This window comes from Dendrobates tinctorius, unplaced genomic scaffold (genome assembly GCF_039654945.1).
Source record: "Dendrobates tinctorius isolate UK_male_01 unplaced genomic scaffold, ASM3965494v1 ptg000178l, whole genome shotgun sequence".
Lineage (NCBI taxonomy): Eukaryota > Metazoa > Chordata > Amphibia > Anura > Dendrobatidae > Dendrobates > Dendrobates tinctorius.
Genome location: NW_027361845.1, coordinates 1193830 through 1217691, shown reverse-complemented (window position 1 = coordinate 1217691; position 23862 = coordinate 1193830). Strand labels below are relative to the sequence as shown.

At 32.4% G+C, this 23862-nt stretch overlaps 11 non-coding genes across 11 annotated transcripts; all 11 read right to left on the bottom strand.

The window, feature by feature from the left end:
- Positions 1–959: 959 nt before the first annotated feature.
- On the bottom strand, positions 960–1031 carry TRNAW-CCA (transfer RNA tryptophan (anticodon CCA)). The gene has a single exon. It is a non-coding gene; the product is annotated as a tRNA-Trp (tRNA).
- A 2905-nt stretch (positions 1032–3936) lies between these two features.
- TRNAW-CCA (transfer RNA tryptophan (anticodon CCA)) lies at positions 3937–4008 on the bottom strand. Its single transcript has one exon. It is a non-coding gene; the product is annotated as a tRNA-Trp (tRNA).
- Positions 4009–5424: 1416 nt separating this feature from the next.
- Positions 5425–5496, bottom strand: TRNAW-CCA (transfer RNA tryptophan (anticodon CCA)). The gene has a single exon. It is a non-coding gene; the product is annotated as a tRNA-Trp (tRNA).
- A 2905-nt stretch (positions 5497–8401) lies between these two features.
- Positions 8402–8473, bottom strand: TRNAW-CCA (transfer RNA tryptophan (anticodon CCA)). Its single transcript has one exon. It is a non-coding gene; the product is annotated as a tRNA-Trp (tRNA).
- A 1416-nt stretch (positions 8474–9889) lies between these two features.
- Positions 9890–9961, bottom strand: TRNAW-CCA (transfer RNA tryptophan (anticodon CCA)). Its single transcript has one exon. It is a non-coding gene; the product is annotated as a tRNA-Trp (tRNA).
- Positions 9962–11377: 1416 nt separating this feature from the next.
- TRNAW-CCA (transfer RNA tryptophan (anticodon CCA)) lies at positions 11378–11449 on the bottom strand. Its single transcript has one exon. It is a non-coding gene; the product is annotated as a tRNA-Trp (tRNA).
- A 2904-nt stretch (positions 11450–14353) lies between these two features.
- On the bottom strand, positions 14354–14425 carry TRNAW-CCA (transfer RNA tryptophan (anticodon CCA)). Its single transcript has one exon. It is a non-coding gene; the product is annotated as a tRNA-Trp (tRNA).
- A 2897-nt stretch (positions 14426–17322) lies between these two features.
- TRNAC-ACA (transfer RNA cysteine (anticodon ACA)) lies at positions 17323–17394 on the bottom strand. Its single transcript has one exon. It is a non-coding gene; the product is annotated as a tRNA-Cys (tRNA).
- Positions 17395–20298: 2904 nt separating this feature from the next.
- TRNAW-CCA (transfer RNA tryptophan (anticodon CCA)) lies at positions 20299–20370 on the bottom strand. Its single transcript has one exon. It is a non-coding gene; the product is annotated as a tRNA-Trp (tRNA).
- Positions 20371–21786: 1416 nt separating this feature from the next.
- On the bottom strand, positions 21787–21858 carry TRNAC-ACA (transfer RNA cysteine (anticodon ACA)). The gene has a single exon. It is a non-coding gene; the product is annotated as a tRNA-Cys (tRNA).
- A 1417-nt stretch (positions 21859–23275) lies between these two features.
- On the bottom strand, positions 23276–23347 carry TRNAW-CCA (transfer RNA tryptophan (anticodon CCA)). Its single transcript has one exon. It is a non-coding gene; the product is annotated as a tRNA-Trp (tRNA).
- Between the last annotated feature and the right edge of the window lie 515 nt (positions 23348–23862).

Genomic DNA, 23862 nt, shown 5'->3' with positions numbered 1-23862 from the left:
ACATAATTTAAACATGCATCATTCTGACCAGGAGTAAGGCGCACTACCGTCAGTGTATGAGGACTGCTGTAAAACTTGCTTGCTCCCATAATTCACTTGTAAAGTGCATGAGGAAATATACAGACACCATCTTGAAATTTGCTACTTTAAATCACAGTTTAGAAAAGTAATAACAAGGATGAATTAGGATCTTCACGTTCCGATTCAGGGATTTCCAGTTTAAAGTTTAGATTCTAGTAATAAGCCTGATTTTCTTACAAATTCAAAGATGACAATGGTATGAACAAAGCGATAGGTGTTCCTGGCATTTATTACATTTATTAATGTTTTTAACTCAATTCCCAATAATATTTCTCATCAAAGTATTGTTGAAAAGATTTTAATCTATAGAATTAAAAAAACACTTTTTTAAAAACTGTTCTGACCTGTGTCAACAACGTTGTGTTAATCTATTTTCAGTTGGATTACCCAGTTTCTGTTTTCAATCTTAACCCAAACATCGATCAAGCTATAAAAATATGAAAGAGCTGCTTGACCATGACGTGATTTGAATACACAACTTTCTGATATGGATTCAGAAGCACTACAGTTGAATTAAGATCTTCACAATCAGATTCAGTGATTTCCAGTCAAAAATTAAGAATCTGGTAATAAACCCTCTTTTCTTACAAATTCAAAGATGGCAATGCTAAAAATAAATTAATAGGTGCTTATGGCATTAATTACATTTATTAATGTTTGGAACTCAATTCCCAATAACAATTCTTATCAAAGTCCTCTTGAAATGATTATAATCTGTAGAACTAAAAAATGCAGTTTCTTAAACACTGCAGCTTCTTAAACACTGCAGCCTGGTAGCAACAAAGTCGAGTTAACTTTTGTCAGTTGGACTACGCAGTTACTGTTTTCAATAATAACCCAAACATCAATCAAGATATGAAAAGACATAAAGAGCTGATTGACCCCGACGTGATTTGAACACGCATCCTTCTGATCTGGAGTCAGACGCACTACCGTTGCGCCACGAGATCAATTGAAAAGTGTTGTTGCTCCCATACTTCACATGAAAAGTGCATGATAAAATATATGGACACCATCTTGAAATTTGCTACTTATAATCACAGTTTGGAAAAGATATAAACAAGGATGAATTAAGATCTTCACTTTCAGATTCAGGGATTTCCAATTAAAAATTTAGAATATAGTAATAAACCCTTTTTTCTTACAAATTCAAAGATGACAATGGTATGAACAAATTAATAGGTGTTTCTGACTTGCCACAAATTTCCTGTTTTGAACTCAGTTCCCAATGATATATCTCATCAAAGGATTGTTGAAAAGATTTTATTCAGTAGAATTAAAAAAGCAGTTTTTCAAACACTTTCCTGACAGGTGGCAACAAGATCATGATAATCTATTGTCAGTTAGAATACGCAGTTTCTGTTTTCAATCTTAACCCAAGCATCGATCAACTTTTAAAAAGATGAAAGAGATACTTGAACATGACATAATTTAAACATGCATCATTCTGACCAGGAGTAAGGCGCACTACCGTCAGTGTATGAGGACAGCTGTAAAACTTGCTTGCTCCCATAATTCACTTGTAAAGTGCATGAGGAAATATACAGACACCATCTTGAAATTTGCTACTTTAAATCACAGTTTAGAAAAGTAATAACAAGGATGAATTAGGATCTTCACGTTCCGATTCAGGGATTTCCAGTTTCAAGTTTAGATTCTAGTAATAAGCCTGATTTTCTTACAAATTCAAAGATGACAATGGTATGAACAAAGCAATAGGTGTTCCTGGCATTTATTACATTTATTAATGCTTTTAACTCAATTCCCAATAATATTTCTCATCAAAGTATTGTTGATAAGATTTTAATCTATAGAATTAAAAAAACACTTTTTTAAAAACTGTTCTGACCTGTGTCAACAACGTTGTGTTAATCTATTTTCAGTTGGATTACCCAGTTTCCGTTTTCAATCTTAACCCAAACATCGATCAAGCTATAAAAATATGAAAGAGCTGATTGACCATGACGTGATTTGAATACACAACTTTCTGATATGGATTCAGAAGCACTTCAGTTGAATTAAGATCTTCACAATCAGATTCAGTGATTTCCAGTCAAAAATTAAGAATCTGGTAATAAACCCTCTTTTCTTACAAATTCAAAGATGGCAATGGTAAAAATAAATTAATAGGTGCTTATGGCATTAATTACATTTATTAATGTTTGGAACTCAATTCCCAATAACAATTCTTATCAAAGTCCTCTTGAAATGATTATAATCTGTAGAACTAAAAAATGCAGTTTCTTAAACACTGCAGCCTGGTAGCAACAAAGTCGAGTTAACTTTTGTCAAGTTGGACTACGCAGTTACTGTTTTCAATAATAACCCAAACATCAATCAAGATATGAAAAGACATAAAGTGCTGATTGACCCTGATGTGATTTGAACACGCAACCTTCTGATCTGGAGTCAGACACGCTACCGTTGCGCCACGAGGTCATTTGAAAAGTGATGTCGCTCCCATACTTCCCATGAAAAGTGCATGATAAAATATATGGACACCATCTTGAAATTTGCTACTTATAATCACAGTTTGGAGAAGATATAAACAAGGATGAATTAAGATCTTCACTTTCAGATTCAGGGATTTCCAATTAAAAATTTAGAATATAGTAATAAACCCTTTTTTCTTACAAATTCAAAGATGACAATGGTATGAACAAATTAATAGGTGTTTCTGACTTGCCACAAATTTTCTGTTTTGAACTCAGTTCCCAATGATATATCTCATCAAAGGATTGTTGAAAAGATTTTATTCAGTAGAATTAAAAAAGCAATTTTTCAAACACTTTCCTGACAGGTGGCAACAAGATCATGATAATCTATTGTCAGTTAGAATACGCAGTTTCTGTTTTCAATCTTAACCCAAACATCGATCAACTTTTAAAAAGATGAAAGAGATACTTGAACATGACATAATTTAAACATGCATCATTCTGACCAGGAGTAAGGCGCACTACCGTCAGTGTATGAGGACAGCTGTAAAACTTGCTTGCTCCCATAATTCACTTGTAAAGTGCATGAGGAAATATACAGACACCATCTTGAAATTTGCTACTTTAAATCACAGTTTAGACAAGTAATTACAAGGATGAATTAGGATCTTCACGTTCCGATTCAGGGATTTCCAGTTTAAAGTTTAGATTCTAGTAATAAGCCTGATTTTCTTACAAATTCAAAGATGACAATGGTATGAACAAAGCGATAGGTGTTCCTGGCATTTATTACATTTATTAATGTTTTTAACTCAATTCCCAATAATATTTCTCATCAAAGTATTGTTGATAAGATTTTAATCTATAGAATTAAAAAAACACTTTTTTAAAAACTGGTCTGACCTGTGTCAACAACGTTGTGTTAGTCTATTTTCAGTTGGATCACCCAGTTTCTGTTTTCAATCTTAACCCAAACATCGATCAAGCTATAAAAATATGAAAGAGCTGCTTGACCATGACGTGATTTGAATACACAACTTTCTGATATGGATTCAGAAGCACTACAGTTGAATTAAGATCTTCACAATCAGATTCAGTGATTTCCAGTCAAAAATTAAGAATCTGGTAATAAACCCTCTTTTCTTACAAATTCAAAGATGGCAATGGTAAAAATAAATTTATAGGTGCTTATGGCATTAATTACATTTATTAATGTTTGGAACTCAATTCCCAATAACAATTCTTATCAAAGTCCTCTTGAAACGATTATAATCTGTAGAACTAAAAAATGCAGTTTCTTAAACACTGCAGCCTGGTAGCAACAAAGTCGAGTTAACTTTTGTCAGTTGGACTATGCAGTTACTGTTTTCAATAATAACCCAAACATCAATCAAGATATGAAAAGACATAAAGAGCTGATTGACCCCGACGTGATTTGAACACGCAACCTTCTGAACTGGAGTCAGATGCGCTACCGTTGCACCACGAGGTCAGTTGAAAAGTGTTGTTGCTCCCATACTTCACATGAAAAGTGCATGATAAAATATATGGACACCATCTTGAAATTTGCTACTTATAATCACAGTTTGGAAAAGATATAAACAAGGATGAATTAAGGTCTTCACTTTCAGATTCAGGGATTTCCAATTAAAAATTTAGAATATAGTAATAAACCCTTTTTTCTTACAAATTCAAAGATGACAATGGTATGAACAAATTAATAGGTGTTTCTGACTTGCCACAAATTTCCTGTTTTGAACTCAGTTCCCAATGATATATCTCATCAAAGGATTGTTGAAAAGATTTTATTCAGTAGAAATAAAAAAGCAATTTTTCAAACACTTTCCTGACATGTGGCAACAAGATCATGATAATCTATTGTCAGTTAGAATACACAGTTTCTGTTTTCAATCTTAACCCAAACATCGATCAACTTTTAAAAAGATAAAAGAGATACTTGAACATGACATAATTTAAACATGCATCATTCTGACCAGAAGTAAGGCGCACTACCGTCAGTGTATGAGAACTGCTGTAAAACTTGCTTGCTCCCATAATTCACTTGTAAAGTGCATGAGGAAATATACAGACACCATCTTGAAATTTGCTACTTTAAATCACAGTTTAGAAAAGTAATAACAAGGATGAATTAGGATCTTCACGTTCCGATTCAGGGATTTCCAGTTTAAAGTTTAGATTCTAGTAAAAAGCCTGATTTTCTTACAAATTCAAAGATGACAATGGTATGAACAAAGCGATAGGTGTTCCTGGCATTTATTACATTTATTAATGTTTTTAACTCAATTCCCAATAATATTTCTCATCAAAGTATTGTTGATAAGATTTTAATCTATAGAATTAAAAAAACAATTTTTTAAAAACTGTTCTGACCTGTGTCAACAACGTTGTGTTAATCTATTTTCAGTTGGATTACCCAGTTTCTGTTTTCAATCTTAACCCAAACATCGATCAAGCTATAAAAATATGAAAGAGCTGCTTGACCATGATGTGATTTGAATACACAACTTTCTGATATGGATTCAGAAGCACTACAGTTGAATTAAGATCTTCACAATCAGATTCAGTGATTTCCAGTCAAAAATTAAGAATCTGGTAATAAACACTCTTTTCTTACAAATTCAAAGATGGCAATGGTAAAAATAAATTAATTGGTGCTTATGGCATTAATTACATTTATTAATGTTTGGAACTCAATTCCCAATAACAATTCTTATCAAAGTCCTCTTGAAACGATTATAATCTGTAGAACTAAAAAATGCAGTTTCTTAAACACTGCAGCCTGGTAGCAACAAAGTCGAGTTATCTTTTGTCAGTTGGACTAGGCAGTTACTGTTTTCAATAATAACCCAAACATCAATCAAGATATGAAAAGACATAAAGAGCTGATTGACCCCGACGTGATTTGAACACGCAACCTTCTGATCTGGAGTCAGACACGCTACTGTTGCGCCACGAGGTCAGTTGAAAAGTGTTGTTGCTCCCATACTTCACATGAAAAGTGCATGATATAATATATGGATACCATCTTGAAATTTGCTACTTATAATCACAGTTTGGAAAAGATATAAACAAGGATGAATTAAGGTCTTCACTTTCAGATTCAGGGATTTCCAATTAAAAATTTAGAATATAGTAATAAACCCTTTTTTCTTATAAATTCAAAGATGACAATGGTATGAACAAATTAATAGGTGTTAATGACTTGCCACAAATTTTCTGTTTTGAACTCAGTTCCCAATGATATATCTCATCAAAGGATTGTTGAAAAGATTTTATTCAGTAGAATTAAAAAAGCAATTTTTCAAACACTTTCCTGACATGTGGCAACAAGATCATGATAATCTATTGTCAGTTAGAATACGCAGTTTCTGTTTTCAATCTTAACCCAAACATCGATCAACTTTTAAAAAGATGAAAGAGATACTTGAACATGACATAATTTAAACATGCATCATTCTGACCAGGAGTCAGGCGCACTACCGTCAGTGTATGAGGACAGCTGTAAAACTTGCTTGCTCCCATAATTCACTTGTAAAGTGCATGAGGAAATATACAGACACCATCTTGAAATTTGCTACTTTAAATCACAGTTTAGAAAAGTAATAACAAGGATGAATTAGGATCTTCACGTTCCGATTCAGGGATTTCCAGTTTCAAGTTTAGATTCTAGTAATAAGCCTGATTTTCTTACAAATTCAAAGATGACAATGGTATGAACAAAGCAATAGGTGTTCCTGGCATTTATTACATTTTTTAATGTTTTTAACTCAATTCCCAATAATATTTCTCATCAAAGTATTGTTGATAAGATTTTAATCTATAGAATTAAAAAAACACTTTTTTAAAAACTGTTCTGACCTGTGTCAACAACGTTGTGTTAATCTATTTTCAGTTGGATTACCCAGTTTCTGTTTTCAATCTTAACCCAAACATCGATCAAGCTATAAAAATATGAAAGAGCTGATTGACCATTACGTGATTTGAATTCACAACTTTCTGATATGGATTCAGAAGCACTACAGTTGAATTAAGATCTTCACAATCAGATTCAGTGATTTCTAGTCAAAAATTAAGAATCTGGTAATAAACCCTCTTTTCTTACAAATTCAAAGATGGCAATGGTAAAAATAAATTTATAGGTGCTTATGGCATTAATTACATTTATTAATGTTTGGAACTCAATTCCCAATAACAATTCTTATCAAAGTCCTCTTGAAATGATTATAATCTGTAGAACTAAAAAATGCAGTTTCTTAAACACTGCAGCCTGGTAGCAACAAAGTCGAGTTAACTTTTGTCAAGTTGGACTACGCAGTTACTGTTTTCAATAATAACCCAAACATCAATCAAGATATGAAAAGACATAAAGAGCTGATTGACCCTGATGTGATTTGAACACGCAACCTTCTGATCTGGAGTCAGACGCACTCCCGTTGCGCCACGAGGTCAGTTGAAAAGTGTTGTTGCTCCCATACTTCCCATGAAAAGTGCATGATAAAATATATGGACACCATCTTGAAATTTGCTACTTATAATCACAGTTTGGAGAAGATATAAACAAGGATGAATTAAGATCTTCACTTTCAGATTCAGGGATTTCCAATTAAAAATTTAGAATATAGTAATAAACCCTTTTTTCTTACAAATTCAAAGATGACAATGGTATGAACAAATTAATAGGTGTTTCTGACTTGCCACAAATTTTCTGTTTTGAACTCAGTTCCCAATGATATATCTCATCAAAGGATTGTTGAAAAGATTTTATTCAGTAGAATTAAAAAAGCAATTTTTCAAACACTTTCCTGACAGGTGGCAACAAGATCATGATAATCTATTGTCAGTTAGAATACGCAGTTTCTGTTTTCAATCTTAACCCAAACATCGATCAACTTTTAAAAAGATGAAAGAGATACTTGAACATGACATAATTTAAACATGCATCATTCTGACCAGGAGTAAGGCGCACTACCGTCAGTGTATGAGGACAGCTGTAAAACTTGCTTGCTCCCATAATTCACTTGTAAAGTGCATGAGGAAATATACAGACACCATCTTGAAATTTGCTACTTTAAATCACAGTTTAGACAAGTAATTACAAGGATGAATTAGGATCTTCACGTTCCGATTCAGGGATTTCCAGTTTAAAGTTTAGATTCTAGTAATAAGCCTGATTTTCTTACAAATTCAAAGATGACAATGGTATGAACAAAGCGATAGGTGTTCCTGGCATTTATTACATTTATTAATGTTTTTAACTCAATTCCCAATAATATTTCTCATCAAAGTATTGTTGATAAGATTTTAATCTATAGAATTAAAAAAACACTTTTTTAAAAACTGGTCTGACCTGTGTCAACAACGTTGTGTTAGTCTATTTTCAGTTGGATTACCCAGTTTCTGTTTTCAATCTTAACCCAAACATCGATCAAGCTATAAAAATATGAAAGAGCTGCTTGACCATGACGTGATTTGAATACACAACTTTCTGATATGGATTCAGAAGCACTACAGTTGAATTAAGATCTTCACAATCATATTCAGTGATTTCCAGTCAAAAATTAAGAATCTGGTAATAAACCCTCTTTTCTTACAAATTCAAAGATGGCAATGGTAAAAATAAATTTATAGGTGCTTATGGCATTAATTACATTTATTAATGTTTGGAACTCAATTCCCAATAACAATTCTTATCAAAGTCCTCTTGAAACGATTATAATCTGTAGAACTAAAAAATGCAGTTTCTTAAACACTGCAGCCTGGTAGCAACAAAGTCGAGTTAACTTTTGTCAGTTGGACTATGCAGTTACTGTTTTCAATAATAACCCAAACATCAATCAAGATATGAAAAGACATAAAGAGCTGATTGACCCCGACGTGATTTGAACACGTAACCTTCTGATCTGGAGTCAGACGCGCTACCGTTGCGCCACGAGGTCAGTTGAAAAGTGTTGTTGCTCCCATACTTCACATGAAAAGTGCATGATAAAATATATGGACACCATCTTGAAATTTGCTACTTATAATCACAGTTTGGAAAAGATATAAACAAGGATGAATTAAGGTCTTCACTTTCAGATTCAGGGATTTCCAATTAAAAATTTAGAATATAGTAATAAACCCTTTTTTGTTACAAATTCAAAGATGACAATGGTATGAACAAATTAATAGGTGTTTCTGACTTGCCACAAATTTCCTGTTTTGAACTCAGTTCCCAATGATATATCTCATCAAAGGATTGTTGAAAAGATTTTATTCAGTAGAAATAAAAAAGCAATTTTTCAAACACTTTCCTGACATGTGGCAACAAGATCATGATAATCTATTGTCAGTTAGAATACGCAGTTTCTGTTTTCAATCTTAACCCAAACATCGATCAACTTTTAAAAAGATAAAAGAGATACTTGAACATGACATAATTTAAACATGCATCATTCTGACCAGGAGTAAGGCGCACTACCGTCAGTGTATGAGGACTGCTGTAAAACTTGCTTGCTCCCATAATTCACTTGTAAAGTGCATGAGGAAATATACAGACACCATCTTGAAATTTGCTACTTTAAATCACAGTTTAGAAAAGTAATAACAAGGATGAATTAGGATCTTCACGTTCCGATTCAGGGATTTCCAGTTTAAAGTTTAGATTCTAGTAATAAGCCTGATTTTCTTACAAATTCAAAGATGACAATGGTATGAACAAAGCGATAGGTGTTCCTGGCATTTATTACATTTATTAATGTTTTTAACTCAATTCCCAATAATATTTCTCATCAAAGTATTGTTGATAAGATTTTAATCTATAGAATTAAAAAAACACTTTTTTAAAAACTGTTCTGACCTGTGTCAACAACGTTGTGTTAATCTATTTTCAGTTGGATTACCCAGTTTCTGTTTTCAATCTTAACCCAAACATCGATCAAGCTATAAAAATATGAAAGAGCTGCTTGACCATGATGTGATTTGAATACACAACTTTCTGATATGGATTCAGAAGCACTACAGTTGAATTAAGATCTTCACAATCAGATTCAGTGATTTCCAGTCAAAAATTAAGAATCTGGTAATAAACCCTCTTTTCTTACAAATTCAAAGATGGCAATGGTAAAAATAAATTAATAGGTGCTTATGGCATTAATTACATTTATTAATGTTTGGAACTCAATTCCCAATAACAATTCTTATCAAAGTCCTCTTGAAACGATTATAATCTGTAGAACTAAAAAATGCAGTTTCTTAAACACTGCAGCCTGGTAGCAACAAAGTCGAGTTATCTTTTGTCAGTTGGACTACGCAGTTACTGTTTTCAATAATAACCCAAACATAAATCAAGATATGAAAAGACATAAAGAGCTGATTGACCCCGACGTGATTTGAACACGCAACCTTCTGATCTGGAGTCAGACACGCTACCGTTGCGCCACGAGGTCAGTTGAAAAGTGTTGTTGCTCCCATACTTCACATGAAAAGTGCATGATAAAATATATGGACACCATCTTGAAATTTGCTACTTATAATCACAGTTTGGAAAAGATATAAACAAGGATGAATTAAGGTCTTCACTTTCAGATTCAGGGATTTCCAATTAAAAATTTAGAATATAGTAATAAACCCTTTTTTCTTATAAATTCAAAGATGACAATGGTATGAACAAATTAATAGGTGTATCTGACTTGCCACAAATTTCCTGTTTTGAACTCAGTTCCCAATGATATATCTCATCAAAGGATTGTTGAAAAGATTTTAATCAGTAGAATTAAAAAAGCAATTTTTCAAACACTTTCCTGACATGTGGCAACAAGATCATGATAATCTATTGTCAGTTAGAATACGCAGTTTCTGTTTTCAATCTTAACCCAAACATCGATCAACTTTTAAAAAGATGAAAGAGATACTTGAACATGACATAATTTAAACATGCATCATTCTGACCAGGAGTAAGGCGTACTACCGTCAGTGTATGAGGACTGCTGTAAAACTTGCTTGCTCCCATAAATCACTTGTAAAGTGCATGAGGAAATATACAGACACCATCTTGAAATTTGCTACTTTAAATCACAGTTTAGAAAAGTAATAACAAGGATGAATTAGGATCTTCACGTTCCGATTCAGGGATTTCCAGTTTAAAGTTTAGATTCTAGTAATAAGCCTGATTTTCTTACAAATTCAAAGATGACAATGGTATGAACAAAGCGATAGGTGTTCCTGGCATTTATTACATTTATTAATGTTTTTAACTCAATTCCCAATAATATTTCTCATCAAAGTATTGTTGATAAGATTTTAATCTATAGAATTAAAAAAACACTTTTTTAAAAACTGTTCTGACCTGTGTCAACAACGTTGTGTTAATCTATTTTCAGTTGGATTACCCAGTTTCTGTTTTCAATCTTAACCCAAACATCGATCAAGCTATAAAAATATGAAAGAGCTGCTTGACCATGACGTGATTTGAATACACAACTTTCTGATATGGATTCAGAAGCACTACAGTTGAATTAAGATCTTCACAATCAGATTCAGTGATTTCCAGTCAAAAATTAAGAATCTGGTAATAAACCCTCTTTTCTTACAAATTCAAAGTTGGCAATGGTAAAAATAAATTAATAGTTGCTTATGGCATTAATTACATTTATTAATGTTTGGAACTCAATTCCCAATAACAATTCTTATCAAAGTCCTCTTGAAACGATTATAATCTGTAGAACTAAAAAATGCAGTATCTTAAACACTGCAGCCTGGTAGCAACAAAGTCGAGTTAACTTCTTTCAGTTGGACTACGCAGTTACTGTTTTCAATAATAACCCAAACATCAATCAAGATATGAAAAAACATAAAGAGCTGATTGACCCCGATGTGATTTGAACACGCAACCTTCTGATCTGGAATCAGACGCGCTACCGTTGCACCACGAGGTCATTTGAAAAGTGGTGTTGCTCCCATACTTCACATGAAAAGTGCATGATAAAATATATGGACACCATCTTGAAATTTGCTACTTATAATCACAGTTTGTTAAAGATATAAACAAGGATGAATTAAGATCTTCACTTTCAGATTCAGGGATTTCTAATTAAAAATTTAGAATATAGTAATAAACCCTTTTTTCTTACAAATTCAAAGATGACAATGGTATGAACAAATTAATAGGTGTTTCTGACTTGCCACAAATTTCCTGTTTTGAACTCAGTTCCCAATGATATATCTCATCAAAGGATTGTTGAAAAGATTTTAATCAGTAGAATTAAAAAAGCAATTTTTCAAACACTTTCCTGACATGTGGCAACAAGATCATGATAATCTATTGTCAGTTAGAATACGCAGTTTCTGTTTTCAATCTTAACCCAAACATCGATCAACTTTTAAAAAGATGAAAGAGATACTTGAACATGACATAATTTAAACATGCATCATTCTGACCAGGAGTAAGGCGTACTACCGTCAGTGTATGAGGACTGCTGTAAAACTTGCTTGCTCCCATAATTCACTTGTAAAGTGCATGAGGAAATATACAGACACCATCTTGAAATTTGCTACTTTAAATCACAGTTTAGAAAAGTAATAACAAGGATGAATTAGGATCTTCACGTTCCGATTCAGGGATTTCCAGTTTAAAGTTTAGATTCTAGTAATAAGCCTGATTTTCTTACAAATTCAAAGATGACAATGGTATGAACAAAGCGATAGGTGTTCCTGGCATTTATTACATTTATTAATGTTTTTAACTCAATTCCCAATAATATTTCTCATCAAAGTATTGTTGATAAGATTTTAATCTATAGAATTAAAAAAACACTTTTTTAAAAACTGTTCTGACCTGTGTCAACAACGTTGTGTTAATCTATTTTCAGTTGGATTACCCAGTTTCTGTTTTCAATCTTAACCCAAACATCGATCAAGCTATAAAAATATGAAAGAGCTGCTTGACCATGACGTGATTTGAATACACAACTTTCTGATATGGATTCAGAAGCACTACAGTTGAATTAAGATCTTCACAATCAGATTCAGTGATTTCCAGTCAAAAATTAAGAATCTGGTAATAAACGCTCTTTTCTTACAAATTCAAAGTTGGCAATGGTAAAAATAAATTAATAGTTGCTTATGGCATTAATTACATTTATTAATGTTTGGAACTCAATTCCCAATAACAATTCTTATCAAAGTCCTCTTGAAACGATTATAATCTGTAGAACTAAAAAATGCAGTATCTTAAACACTGCAGCCTGGTAGCAACAAAGTCGAGTTAACTTCTTTCAGTTGGACTACGCAGTTACTGTTTTCAATAATAACCCAAACATCAATCAAGATATGAAAAAACATAAAGAGCTGATTGACCCCGATGTGATTTGAACACGCAACCTTCTGATCAGGGATCAGACGCGCTACCGTTGCACCACGAGGTCATTTGAAAAGTGGTGTTGCTCCCATACTTCACATGAAAAGTGCATGATAAAATATATGGACACCATCTTGAAATTTGCTACTTATAATCACAGTTTGTTAAAGATATAAACAAGGATGAATTAAGATCTTCACTTTCAGATTCAGGGATTTCTAATTAAAAATTTAGAATATAGTAATAAACCCTTTTTTCTTACAAATTCAAAGATGACAATGGTATGAACAAATTAATAGGTGTTTCTGACTTGCCACAAATTTCCTGTTTTGAACTCAGTTCCCAATGATATATCTCATCAAAGGATTGTTGAAAAGATTTTATTCAGTAGAAATAAAAAAGCAATTTTTCAAACACTTTCCTGACATGTGGCAACAAGATCATGATAATCTATTGTCAGTTAGAATACGCAGTTTCTGTTTTCAATCTTAACCCAAACATCGATCAACTTTTAAAAAGATAAAAGAGATACTTGAACATGACATAATTTAAACATGCATCATTCTGACCAGGAGTAAGGCGCACTACCGTCAGTGTATGAGGACTGCTGTAAAACTTGCTTGCTCCCATAATTCACTTGTAAATTGCATGAGGAAATATACAGACACCATCTTGAAATTTGCTACTTTAAATCACAGTTTAGAAAAGTAATAACAAGGATGAATTAGGATCTTCACGTTCCGATTCAGGGATTTCCAGTTTAAAGTTTAGATTCTAGTAATAAGCCTGATTTTCTTACAAATTCAAAGATGACAATGGTATGAACAAAGCGATAGGTGTTCCTGGCATTTATTACATTTATTAATGTTTTTAACTCAATTCCCAATAATATTTCTCATCAAAGTATTGTTGATAAGATTTTAATCTATAGAATTAAAAAAACACTTTTTTAAAAACTGTTCTGACCTGTGTCAACAACGTTGTGTTAATCTATTTTCAGTTGGATTACCCAGTTTCTGTTTTCAATCTTAACCCAAACATCGATCAAGCTATAAAAATATGAAAGAGCTGCTTGACCATGATGTGATTTGAATACACAACTTTCTGATATGGATTCAGAAGCACTACAGTTGAATTAAGATCTTCACAATCAGATTCAGTGATTTCCAGTCAAAAATTAAGAATCTGGTAATAAACCCTCTTTTCTTACAAATTCAAAGATGGCAATGGTAAAAATAAATTAATAGGTGCTTATGGCATTAATTACATTTATTAATGTTTGGAACTCAATTCCCAATAACAATTCTTATCAAAGTCCTCTTGAAACGATTATAATCTGTAGAACTAAAAAATGCAGTTTCTTAAACACTGCAGCCTGGTAGCAACAAAGTCGAGTTATCTTTTGTCAGTTGGACTACGCAGTTACTGTTTTCAATAATAACCCAAACATCAATCAAGATATGAAAAGACATAAAGAGCTGATTGACCCCGACGTGATTTGAACACGCAACCTTCTGATCTGGAGTCAGACACGCTACCGTTGCGCCACGAGGTCAGTTGAAAAGTGTTGTTGCTCCCATACTTCACATGAAAAGTGCATGATAAAATATATGGACACCATCTTGAAATTTGCTACTTATAATCACAGTTTGGAAAAGATATAAACAAGGATGAATTAAGGTCTTCACTTTCAGATTCAGGGATTTCCAATTAAAAATTTAGAATATAGTAATAAACCCTTTTTTCTTATAAATTCAAAGATGACAATGGTATGAACAAATTAATAGGTGTATCTGACTTGCCACAAATTTCCTGTTTTGAACTCAGTTCCCAATGATATATCTCATCAAAGGATTGTTGAAAAGATTTTAATCAGTAGAATTAAAAAAGCAATTTTTCAAACACTTTCCTGACATGTGGCAACAAGATCATGATAATCTATTGTCAGTTAGAATACGCAGTTTCTGTTTTCAATCTTAACCCAAACATCGATCAACTTTTAAAAAGATGAAAGAGATACTTGAACATGACATAATTTAAACATGCATCATTCTGACCAGGAGTAAGGCGTACTACCGTCAGTGTATGAGGACTGCTGTAAAACTTGCTTGCTCCCATAATTCACTTGTAAAGTGCATGAGGAAATATACAGACACCATCTTGAAATTTGCTACTTTAAATCACAGTTTAGAAAAGTAATAACAAGGATGAATTAGGATCTTCACGTTCCGATTCAGGGATTTCCAGTTTAAAGTTTAGATTCTAGTAATAAGCCTGATTTTCTTACAAATTCAAAGATGACAATGGTATGAACAAAGCGATAGGTGTTCCTGGCATTTATTACATTTATTAATGTTTTTAACTCAATTCCCAATAATATTTCTCATCAAAGTATTGTTGATAAGATTTTAATCTATAGAATTAAAAAAACACTTTTTAAAAACTGTTCTGACCTGTGTCAACAACGTTGTGTTAATCTATTTTCAGTTGGATTACACAGTTTCTGTTTTCAATCTTAACCCAAACATCGATCAAGCTATAAAAATATGAAAGAGCTGCTTGACCATGACGTGATTTGAATACACAACTTTCTGATATGGATTCAGAAGCACTACAGTTGAATTAAGATCTTCACAATCAGATTCAGTGATTTCCAGTCAAAAATTAAGAATCTGGTAATAAACCCTCTTTTCTTACAAATTCAAAGTTGGCAATGGTAAAAATAAATTAATAGTTGCTTATGGCATTAATTACATTTATTAATGTTTGGAACTCAATTCCCAATAACAATTCTTATCAAAGTCCTCTTGAAACGATTATAATCTGTAGAACTAAAAAATGCAGTATCTTAAACACTGCAGCCTGGTAGCAACAAAGTCGAGTTAACTTCTTTCAGTTGGACTACGCAGTTACTGTTTTCAATAATAACCCAAACATCAATCAAGATATGAAAAAACATAAAGAGCTGATTGACCCCGATGTGATTTGAACCTTCTGATCTGGAATCAGACGCGCTACCGTTGCACCACGAGGTCATTTGAAAAGTGGTGTTGCTCCCATACTTCACATGAAAAGTGCATGATAAAATATATGGACACCATCTTGAAATTTGCTACTTATAATCACAGTTTGTTAAAGATATAAACAAGGATGAATTAAGATCTTCACTTTCAGATTCAGGGATTTCTAATTAAAAATTTAGAATATAGTAATAAACCCTTTTTTCTTACAAATTCAAAGATGACAATGGTATGAACAAATTAATAGGTGTTTCTGACTTGCCACAAATTTTCTGTTTTGAACTCAGTTCCCAATGATATATCTCATCAAAGGATTGTTGAAAAGATTTTATTCAGTAGAATTAAAAAAGCAATTTTTCAAACACTTTCCTGACAGGTGGCAACAAGATCATGATAATCTATTGTCAGTTAGAATACGCAGTTTCTGTTTTCAATCTTAACCCAAACATCGATCAACTTTTAAAAAGATGAAAGAGATACTTGAACATGACATAATTTAAACATGCATCATTCTGACCAGGAGTAAGGCGCACTACCGTCAGTGTATGAGGACAGCTGTAAAACTTGCTTGCTCCCATAATTCACTTGTAAAGTGCATGAGGAAATATACAGACACCATCTTGAAATTTGCTACTTTAAATCACAGTTTAGAAAAGTAATAACAAGGATGAATTAGGATCTTCACGTTCCGATTCAGGGATTTCCAGTTTAAAGTTTAGATTCTAGTAATAAGCCTGATTTTCTTACAAATTCAAAGATGACAATGGTATGAACAAAGCAATAGGTGTTCCTGGCATTTATTACATTTATTAATGTTTTTAACTCAATTCCCAATAATATTTCTCATCAAAGTATTGTTGATAAGATTTTAATCTATAGAATTAAAAAAACACTTTTTTAAAAACTGTTCTGACCTGTGTCAACAACGTTGTGTTAATCTATTTTCAGTTGGATTACCCAGTTTCTGTTTTCAATCTTAACCCAAACATCGATCAAGCTATAAAAATATGAAAGAGCTGATTGACCATGACGTGATTTGAATACACAACTTTCTGATATGGATTCAGAAGCACTACAGTTGACTTAAGATCTTCACAATCAGATTCAGTGATTTCCAGTCAAAAATTAAGAATCTGGTAATAAACCCTCTTTTCTTACAAATTCAAAGATGGCAATGGTAAAAATAAATTAATAGGTGCTTATGGCATTAATTACATTTATTAATGTTTGGAACTCAATTCCCAATAACAATTCTTATCAAAGTCCTCTTGAAATGATTATAATCTGTAGAACTAAAAAATGCAGTTTCTTAAACACTGCAGCCTGGTAGCAACAAAGTCGAGTTAACTTTTGTCAAGTTGGACTACGCAGTTACTGTTTTCAATAATAACCCAAACATCAATCAAGATATGAAAAGACATAAAGAGCTGATTGACCCCGACATGATTTGAACACACAACCTTCTAATCTGTAGTCAGACGCGCTACCATTGCGCCACGAGGTCAGTTGAAAAGTGTTGTTGCTCCCATACTTCACATGAAAAGTGCATGATAAAATATATGGACACCATCTTGAAATTTGCTACTTATAATCACAGTTTGGAAAAGATATAAACAAGGATGAATTAAGGTCTTCACTTTCAGATTCAGGGATTTCCAATTAAAAATTTAGAATATAGTAATAAACCCTTTTTTCTTATAAATTCAAAGATGACAATGGTATGAACAAATTAATAGGTGTATCTGACTTGCCACAAATTTCCTGTTTTGAACTCAGTTCCCAATGATATATCTCATCAAAGGATTGTTGAAAAGATTTTAATCAGTAGAATTAAAAAAGCAATTTTTCAAACACTTTCCTGACATGTGGCAACAAGATCATGATAATCTATTGTCAGTTAGAATACGCAGTTTCTGTTTTCAATCTTAACCCAAACATCGATCAACTTTTAAAAAGATGAAAGAGATACTTGAACATGACATAATTTAAACATGCATCATTCTGACCAGGAGTAAGGCGTACTACCGTCAGTGTATGAGGACTGCTGTAAAACTTGCTTGCTCCCATAATTCACTTGTAAAGTGCATGAGGAAATATACAGACACCATCTTGAAATTTGCTACTTTAAATCACAGTTTAGAAAAGTAATAACAAGGATGAATTAGGATCTTCACGTTCCGATTCAGGGATTTCCAGTTTAAAGTTTAGATTCTAGTAATAAGCCTGATTTTCTTACAAATTCAAAGATGACAATGGTATGAACAAAGCGATAGGTGTTCCTGGCATTTATTACATTTATTAATGTTTTTAACTCAATTCCCAATAATATTTCTCATCAAAGTATTGTTGATAAGATTTTAATCTATAGAATTAAAAAAACACTTTTTTAAAAACTGTTCTGACCTGTGTCAACAACGTTGTGTTAATCTATTTTCAGTTGGATTACCCAGTTTCTGTTTTCAATCTTAACCCAAACATCGATCAAGCTATAAAAATATGAAAGAGCTGCTTGACCATGACGTGATTTGAATACACAACTTTCTGATATGGATTCAGAAGCACTACAGTTGAATTAAGATCTTCACAATCAGATTCAGTGATTTCCAGTCAAAAATTAAGAATCTGGTAATAAACCCTCTTTTCTTACAAATTCAAAGTTGGCAATGGTAAAAATAAATTAATAGTTGCTTATGGCATTAATTACATTTATTAATGTTTGGAACTCAATTCCCAATAACAATTCTTATCAAAGTCCTCTTGAAACGATTATAATCTGTAGAACTAAAAAATGCAGTATCTTAAACACTGCAGCCTGGTAGCAACAAAGTCGAGTTAACTTCTTTCAGTTGGACTACGCAGTTACTGTTTTCAATAATAACCCAAACATCAATCAAGATATGAAAAAACATAAAGAGCTGATTGACCCCGATGTGATTTGAACACGCAACCTTCTGATCTGGAATCAGACGCGCTACCGTTGCACGACGAGGTCATTTGAAAAGTGGTGTTGCTCCCATACTTCACATGAAAAGTGCATGATAAAATATATGGACACCATCTTGAAATTTGCTACTTATAATCACAGTTTGTTAAAGATATAAACAAGGATGAATTAAGATCTTCACTTTCAGATTCAGGGATTTCTAATTAAAAATTTAGAATATAGTAATAAACCCTTTTTTCTTACAAATTCAAAGATGACAATGGTATGAACAAATTAATAGGTGTTTCTGACTTGCCACAAATTTCCTGTTTTGAACTCAGTTCCCAATGATATATCTCATCAAAGGATTGTTGAAAAGATTTTATTCAGTAGAAATAAAAAAGCAATTTTTCAAACACTTTCCTGACATGTGGCAACAAGATCATGATAATCTATTGTCAGTTAGAATACGCAGTTTCTGTTTTCAATCTTAACCCAAACATCGATCAACTTTTAAAAAGATAAAAGAGATACTTGAACATGACATAATTTAAACATGCATCATTCTTACCAGGAGTAAGGCGCACTACCGTCAGTGTATGAGGACTGCTGTAAAACTTGCTTGCTCCCATAATTCACTTGTAAAGTGCATGAGGAAATATACAGACACCATCTTGAAATTTGCTACTTTAAATCACAGTTTAGAAAAGTAATAACAAGGATGAATTAGGATCTTCACGTTCCGATTCAGGGATTTCCAGTTTAAAGTTTAGATTCTAGTAATAAGCCTGATTTTCTTACAAATTCAAAGATGACAATGGTATGAACAAAGCGATAGGTGTTCCTGGCATTTATTACATTTATTAATGTTTTTAACTCAATTCCCAATAATATTTCTCATCAAAGTATTGTTGATAAGATTTTAATCTATAGAATTAAAAAAACACTTTTTTAAAAACTGTTCTGACCTGTGTCAACAACATTGTGTTAATCTATTTTCAGTTGGATTACCCAGTTTCTGTTTTCAATCTTAACCCAAACATCGATCAAGCTATAAAAATATGAAAGAGCTGCTTGACCATGATGTGATTTGAATACACAACTTTCTGATATGGATTCAGAAGCACTACAGTTGAATTAAGATCTTCACAATCAGATTCAGTGATTTCCAGTCAAAAATTAAGAATCTGGTAATAAACCCTCTTTTCTTACAAATTCAAAGATGGCAATGGTAAAAATAAATTAATAGGTGCTTATGGCATTAATTACATTTATTAATGTTTGGAACTCAATTCCCAATAACAATTCTTATCAAAGTCCTCTTGAAACGATTATAATCTGTAGAACTAAAAAATGCAGTTTCTTAAACACTGCAGCCTGGTAGCAACAAAGTCGAGTTATCTTTTGTCAGTTGGACTACGCAGTTACTGTTTTCAATAATAACCCAAACATCAATCAAGATATGAAAAGACATAAAGAGCTGATTGACCCCGACGTGATTTGAACACGCAACCTTCTGATCTGGAGTCAGACACGCTACCGTTGCGCCACGAGGTCAGTTGAAAAGTGTTGTTGCTCCCATACTTCACATGAAAAGTGCATGATAAAATATATGGACACCATCTTGAAATTTGCTACTTATAATCACAGTTTGGAAAAGATATAAACAAGGATGAATTAAGGTCTTCACTTTCAGATTCAGGGATTTCCAATTAAAAATTTAGAATATAGTAATAAACCCTTTTTTCTTATAAATTCAAAGATGACAATGGTATGAACAAATTAATAGGTGTATCTGACTTGCCACAAATTTCCTGTTTTGAACTCAGTTCCCAATGATATATCTCATCAAAGGATTGTTGAAAAGATTTTAATCAGTAGAATTAAAAAAGCAATTTTTCAAACACTTTCCTGACATGTGGCAACAAGATCATGATAATCTATTGTCAGTTAGAATACGCAGTTTCTGTTTTCAATCTTAACCCAAACATCGATCAACTTTTAAAAAGATGAAAGAGATACTTGAACATGACATAATTTAAACATGCATCATTCTGACCAGGAGTAAGGCGTACTACCGTCAGTGTATGAGGACTGCTGTAAAACTTGCTTGCTCCCATAATTCACTTGTAAAGTGCATGAGGAAATATACAGACACCATCTTGAAATTTGCTACTTTAAATCACAGTTTAGAAAAGTAATAACAAGGATGAATTAGGATCTTCACGTTCCGATTCAGGGATTTCCAGTTTAAAGTTTAGATTCTAGTAATAAGCCTGATTTTCTTACAAATTCAAAGATGACAATGGTATGAACAAAGCGATAGGTGTTCCTGGCATTTATTACATTTATTAATGTTTTTAACTCAATTCCCAATAATATTTCTCATCAAAGTATTGTTGATAAGATTTTAATCTATAGAATTAAAAAAACACTTTTTTAAAAACTGTTCTGACCTGTGTCAACAACGTTGTGTTAATCTATTTTCAGTTGGATTACCCAGTTTCTGTTTTCAATCTTAACCCAAACATCGATCAAGCTATAAAAATATGAAAGAGCTGCTTGACCATGACGTGATTTGAATACACAACTTTCTGATATGGATTCAGAAGCACTACAGTTGAATTAAGATCTTCACAATCAGATTCAGTGATTTCCAGTCAAAAATTAAGAATCTGGTAATAAACCCTCTTTTCTTACAAATTCAAAGTTGGCAATGGTAAAAATAAATTAATAGTTGCTTATGGCATTAATTACATTTATTAATGTTTGGAACTCAATTCCCAATAACAATTCTTATCAAAGTCCTCTTGAAACGATTATAATCTGTAGAACTAAAAAATGCAGTATCTTAAACACTGCAGTCTGGTAGCAACAAAGTCGAGTTAACTTCTTTCAGTTGGACTACGCAGTTACTGTTTTCAATAATAACCCAAACATCAATCAAGATATGAAAAGACATAAAGAGCTGATTGACCCCGACATGATTTGAACACACAATCTTCTGATCTGTAGTCAGACGCGCTACCATTGCGCCACGAGGTCAGTTGAAAAGTGTTGTTGCTCCCATACTTCACATGAAAAGTGCATGATAAAATATATGGACACCATCTTGAAATTTGCTACTTATAATCACAGTTTGGAAAAGATATAAACAAGGATGAATTAAGGTCTTCACTTTCAGATTCAGGGATTTCCAATTAAAAATTTAGAATATAGTAATAAACCCTTTTTTCTTACAAATTCAAAGATGACAATGGTATGAACAAATTAATAGGTGTTTCTGACTTGCCACAAATTTTCTATTTTGAACTCAGTTCCCAATGATATATCTCATCAAAGGATTGTTGAAAAGATTTTATTCAGTAGAATTAAAAAAGCAATTTTTCAAACACTTTCCTGACAGGTGGCAACAAGATCACGATAATCTATTGTCAGTTAGAATACGCAGTTTCTGTTTTCAATCTTAACCCAAACATCGATCAACTTTTAAAAAGATGAAAGAGATACTTGAACATGACATAATTTAAACATGCATCATTCTGACCAGGAGTAAGGCGCACTACCGTCAGTGTATGAGGACAGCTGTAAAACTTGCTTGCTCCCATAATTCACATGTAAAGTGCATGAGGAAATATACAGACACCATCTTGAAATTTGCTACTTTAAATCACAGTTTAGACAAGTAATTACAAGGATGAATTAGGATCTTCACGTTCCGATTCAGGGATTTCCAGTTTAAAGTTTAGATTCTAGTAATAAGCCTGATTTTCTTACAAATTCAAAGATGACAATGGTATGAACAAAGCGATAGGTGTTCCTGGCATTTATTACATTTATTAATGTTTTTAACTCAATTCCCAATAATATTTCTCATCAAAGTATTGTTGATAAGATTTTAATCTATAGAATTAAAAAAACACTTTTTTAAAAACTGTTCTGACCTGTGTCAACAACGTTGTGTTAATCTATTTTCAGTTGGATTACCCAGTTTCTGTTTTCAATCTTAACCCAAACATCGATCAAGCTATAAAAATATGAAAGAGCTGCTTGACCATGATGTGATTTGAATACACAACTTTCTGATATGGATTCAGAAGCACTACAGTTGAATTAAGATTTTCACAATCAGATTCAGTGATTTCCAGTCAAAAATTAAGAATCTGGTAATAAACCCTCTTTTCTTACAAATTCAAAGATGGCAATGGTAAAAATAAATTAATAGGTGCTTATGGCATTTATTACATTTATTAATGTTTTTAACTCAATTCCCAATAATATTTCTCATCAAAGTATTGTTGATAAGATTTTAATCTATAGAATTAAAAAAACACTTTTTTAAAAACTGTTCTGACCTGTGTCAACAACGTTGTGTTAATCTATTTTCAGTTGGATTACCCAGTTTCTGTTTTCAATCTTAACCCAAACATCGATCAAGCTATAAAAATATGAAAGAGCTGCTTGACCCCGATGTGATTTGAACACGCAACCTTCTGATCTGGAGTCAGACACACTACCGTTGCGCCACGAGGTCAGTTGAAAAGTGTTGTTGCTCCCATACTTCACATGAAAAGTGCATGATAAAATATATGGACACCATCTTGAAATTTGCTACTTATAATCACAGTTTGGAAAAGATATAAACAAGGATGAATTAAGGTCTTCACTTTCAGATTCAGGGATTTCCAATTAAAAATTTAGAATATAGTAATAAACCCTTTTTTCTTATAAATTCAAAGATGACAATGGTATGAACAAATTAATAGGTGTATCTGACTTGCCACAAATTTCCTGTTTTGAACTCAGTTCCCAATGATATATCTCATCAAAGGATTGTTGAAAAGATTTTAATCAGTAGAATTAAAAAAGCAATTTTTCAAACACTTTCCTGACATGTGGCAACAAGATTATGATAATCTATTGTCAGTTAGAATACGCAGTTTCTGTTTTCAATCTTAACCCAAACATCGATCAACATTTAAAAAGATGAAAGAGATACTTGAACATGACATAATTTAAACATGCATCATTCTGACCAGGAGTAAGGCG